The sequence below is a fragment of the Cupressus sempervirens genome, chromosome 8, assembly GCF_028749045.1.
Source record: "Cupressus sempervirens isolate cs-2001-9-10 chromosome 8, ASM2874904v1, whole genome shotgun sequence".
Lineage (NCBI taxonomy): Eukaryota > Viridiplantae > Streptophyta > Pinopsida > Cupressales > Cupressaceae > Cupressus > Cupressus sempervirens.
The window spans coordinates 261,301,931-261,307,460 of record NC_143125.1 but is presented as its reverse complement, the minus strand read 5'-3'; positions in this window follow the sequence as shown (position 1 = coordinate 261,307,460).

The window sequence follows — 5,530 nt, the reverse complement described above, 5'->3', positions numbered from 1 at the left end:
TACATATATATATATATATACATATGTATATATATATATGTACATATATGTATGTGTATATATACATATGTATATATATACATATATATATGTACATGTATATATATATATACATATGTATGTATATATACATGTACATATATATATACATGTACATATATATATATATACATGTACATATATATATACATGTACATACATATATGTACATATATATATATATATATACATATACATATATATATATATATACATATATATATATGTATATATATATATATATATATGTATATATATATATATGTATATATATACATATACATATATATATATATATACATATATATATATATATATATACATATATATATATGTATATGTATATATACATATATATATATCTATATATATATATATATGTATATGTATATATATATATATATGTATATGTATATATATACATATATATATATATATATATATATATATATATATATATATATATATATATATATGTATATATATATATATAATGTTATGTTACTTTTGTGTTGAATGTTAACCAATCGAGTTAGATGTATGCTTGTCTATCATATTTTGATTTTCTAATGGTTTTTCCAACTCCCACTTTTTGGTCCTCAAATAATAGCTCCTAGTTATAATATTTTTTCTTTCTTGTAATTTTATTTCTCTATAAGGAGTTATTTTCATATTATTTTACTTTTCTCCTTGTTTTGATACGAGCTATTAGATTAGGGAATGTTTGTGCATTTTCAAAATTTCTTTATAGATTATTTGAGAAACATCCATTGTATACTTCACCAAGGATGCATCCACCCCAATTTTCAATTATATCCATCTCTACCTAGTGTGTACATCTACCTTTTTCAGTGTTAATATTTAGGTTTTCTACAAAGAAAAAATATACATCTAGATCTACCTGTATTTTTTCCTCAACATCTTATTGCAAAAGAACTTTTTCCCTCTATGCTAATGGGAGATCCTCGTGCCTTCTCAAGTTTTTGAATAACTAATATGTGTAATGAGTCAATACTGATTGATTTCTAGGACCTCACTATTTATGATCCCATAGATTCTTCACAAGGAGCTGGATGAGAAGAAACTTTCATATTCGGTTCTAAAATAGAGATGGAATTCAAATAGTATTATATTATACAACCATCAACTAGAACCTAGGAAACTAGGTTCCATTATTTATCAGGCATTATTCTCAATGTCACCTATTTGAGAAAGATTTTAATTATATGATTGATAGGGTAAAAAATGGGTCTTCTAATTCATCTAATAAAAACAAAATCTTCAAAGAATAAAGGTTTCATAATAAAATTTCTCTCTTAAGAGTCTAATTTATGTAATCTATGAGCAAATAACCTTCGATAATAGCTCATGAATGTACCCATCCATTTCATTGCTTGACCTACCAATTGATAATATTCTTCATTGGGCTTCTCATACACATCCATTTAGAAACAAGTTGTGATCCTTGAAATGGTCCTATATTATTATATATATATTTTTAAAGATGATCAATTTTTTAAATTTAATTTTCTAATGGTACATGTCATCCTCCTTCTCCTTTGTTGCCTTCTTTGTCTTTCATACCACATCTTTGATTCTAGTGTTATGTGTTATGGTATAATGGTTGGCTAGGGTTTACTCCTTTCTATGGTCTTCTTCCTTACCCTCTAGCCTTTTTATGTTTGTTTCTTCCATTATTTTGCTAGGTGGAACCCTAGTAGCATCCATGGCAAAGGATGGGGTGTTTCCATGTTGATGTTTGTTTCTTTTTGCGTAGGTATCTTTTTGCCACTTTTAATTTCTCTATTAGGTGGATTCATTCTCCTTAGTTTTGTACCAACCTATCACCTACTCTAGTTAATACATGGTATCAACTTGATATTTCTTCAAGCCTTTATTAATTATTGTTTAACAAGTGAGACACTATTCACACTAATTGTGAATGTAGGGATTTTTCAGAAATTAATGCAATTTTTTCCACACAAAAAAGCCTTCCTTTTCTAAGATCACACTTTTTTTTTTAATCATGCTAACTAGTAAGATGATATTAGAAAGAGTGGTTGATTTTAAGTTTTCATGATTGAATTTTTCATATGTAATAATATGACATTTTCTATAATTTTCACTAAATTTCACTGCAAAGTGTTTATAGTGGCATTGAATATAAACGTGAACACCTATCTTTATTTAAATTAATTAATTAATTCAATTGTTTAACTATATGATATAAGCAAAATTTTAAGCTTCTTTGTGAATGTTCAATACAAATCAACGAATTTATGTTGAATGCTCTTTCTTTTTGTGCAAGGTTTACAAAATACAATAAAAGATATCTAAAAGTTAAATAATATTGATGAGAAACCAATGTTTGAATGTAGAAACAACATAAAAATAATCATTTGGATGTAGGCTATGAACAAACCTATCCTAAACTTCATATTTACACTAAAATAGAATTTAAAGAAGTTTGGTCTTGGAAAAAAAAGGTAATTTGTTTGAATAAAATAAAGCCATTTCAAGCAAGAACTATCAATTCACTAACATGTTATAATTAAATTTAATCTACTTTAATTAAAATATAAATTTAAAAAATAAAATAATTCACCAAGTAAACTAACACTAAGAATTTAAACCTATAAATCATAATAAGAACACTGATATGTATTTGAATGCCATAAGTTGTGAAGAAAATTTGTTACAATGTCCTCAACATAAAAATATTTTTTCAATACCTTTGTAACAAGAACTGCAATGTAGCATAGTTCCTACCAAGTGCAAGAAAAACAATGCCTATCTACAAAGGTGGTAAGAAACAAACTATCCACTAAGGTGGTAAGAAAAGAATATAAAACTAGATAAGAAAACATTGACAATAGAGATGGAAGTGAATTATATTCAAGAAAATGAAAACTAGATAGGAAATTTTTTTGAGAATTTGAAGAGATTTTATAAAAAGGATAAAAACTAGAGAGATGGAAGTGAATTATATTCAAGAATTTTTTTTATGTTGAATTTCATGAGACCATTGAAAATTTGTTCACCAACACTTTACACTTTTTTAATAGAATTCTTCTATCATGACATCTACGTCGAAGTTGTGTAATCTTTCAAAATTCTAATCTTCCAATAAATACTTTTAAAACTCTGTCTTCCATGAAAAGTGCGCAATTTTTATTGTAAATGCATCCTCCATAGAAAATATAAGTGCTGAAATTAGATAAATTACCCAAATATATTATTTCTCTTAGGTGCAACAATTATGCTGAGGTTAAGCCATGTAGAAGAATTTCCTAAACAATAAAATAGAGTACTGTACAATCTTAAATTTCTCTATAGAAAATAGTAAAAATAGACTTACCAGAAATGCTAAAGATCCTATGGCATTAAAATCTTGGAACGTGCTAATGTAAGTACTAATGTTTTGAATTTGGATCAACTAACCAGAGGCATATATATCTCTCTTAGTTATAGCCTATAGGCTAAAAAGTCACTACATGAGCATATTATTACGATATTAGAAAACAAAGTAAAATGTAGCCTAAACTACTGAATAACACCTACACATGAAAAGGTTTGGTTAAGAATTTCTACCTTGCTAATAATTCTACAAGGGTGCATCAACCAAATGCTACAAAATGTTAAAATTTATTTAATGATCCAATAGATTACCAAGCATTAAAAACAATTTGAGAAGATTCTACCTTGCTAAGAATTCTACAAGGGTGCATCCTGAAATCATATCTATTAAATTCACCCTTTTTAATTACTCTTAATATGATATAAGACTAAGTAGATAATTACACATGCTTTATTGGTGTTTTAACATCAATGTATTTTTCACTAGTCCAAATTATTTTTAATTTTAACATATTCAAACTTCATTTAATAAATGAAAAATCAAAGTCAAGGTTTCATTTCAAGGCAAAAGATATATATTCAAACTAGGAATATTTCAGTGATCATAAATGAAGGATATGCCACTGCAAAAGTACCAAAAAGGAGAGTGAAGGCCCCCAGGAAAATATCCATCAGTGTAGGTGGACAAGGTTGATGTTTGATATATCAATCCCTAGTTCCAAAAATGCTAAGAATGAGAACAGATGATTTGTCAATCTCTAGTTCCAAATATGCTAATAATGAGAAAAACATAGGGAAAATGTGAAAAATATGATGCAAAAATGTTAAATGCATAGAGTTGATTGAAGCGATGTATGATAAACAAAGAAATTATATATAAATGCTAAAACTTGAAACTAAAAATGTTGCCAAGAGAAATATTCAAAAGTATTGCATATTTGATTGCTAATGCACAAATGTTGAATGCTTAGAGCTGATTGACCCAACATATGATAAAAATGGAAAGTCTAAATGCTTAATCTTGGAATTAAAAATGTTGCTAAGACAAGTATTGAAAAGTTTTGAAAGAAAGTTATTAGAAAACTCATAAAAATTCCTTACAATGGCATTGTAAAAAAATTATTTTAGAGAGTCGAATGCAAATGGCCTCATTCACAATGCAGTGTTTCTAAAATATTTTCACCTATGCTATTTTGGTTGCACCAGGTGAGACTTGTGGAAGCTCTTTCATCTTGGGGAAAGAAAACTTAATCATAAGCTTTCTTTTCTGAAATTTACCTAATCAGAAGCTTTGTTGCCTGCAATGTGAAAGATGGAAAACAACAAGAAAAGAGACTGATGGAGAAAACCCCAAAAGTTACTCATATCGCTCAGCATCACCATAATCATAGGTTATATATATCGTATGGTCTCTGTATCCTGCCAGAGAAAAAATATTTGCAGGTAGGTTTGTTTTTTAATACATCTCTTTTTTAATAATCCCAACCATAAAAAACTGGTGTATTTTTTTAGTTCTTGATGACACTAGTGATTTATTTTTCAACCATAAACCAGTGGAGGAAACCAATCTCTGATTTGTGTGTGAAGAATCATTGGATTAGGAATTATTAAAAGTTGCAGCTACATGAGTTACAATGGAAAACCGTTTAGCCTAGCAAGCGTATGATTCAACCAAAGTATAGGAGGATGCAAGAAAATTGTTACAGTTTGCAACAGGTCTAAGGATAGACCAGGATCCTAAGTCCGAGCCTTCAGTTATGGAGGTGTGCATAAGAATTTGCATACAGCTAGTTAAACTGTTGGCCACTGATGCAATACAATAAAATATTTTAGTTTTTATCAATTTGTTTTGAATAAAATTTTAGTGAAGTTTTGTAATTAAATTGAAAGAAGTGATGTGTATCAATTTTATTATATGATATTTGCGAAACATTCCAAAGGGGATGTTGGAGTGATAAAAACTATGTGAAACCTATTTTAAAAGAGGTAATTCAGATTCCATATAAAAATTATTTAAAGGAAAAAAAATTGTTGTTGAAAATTTCATTTCTATGCGTATGAGTTGAAAACGTGAAAAAAAACAGCATATCAAAGAAATTGTGACTTAAATCCTATTTATGTTTCATGAAAAGCG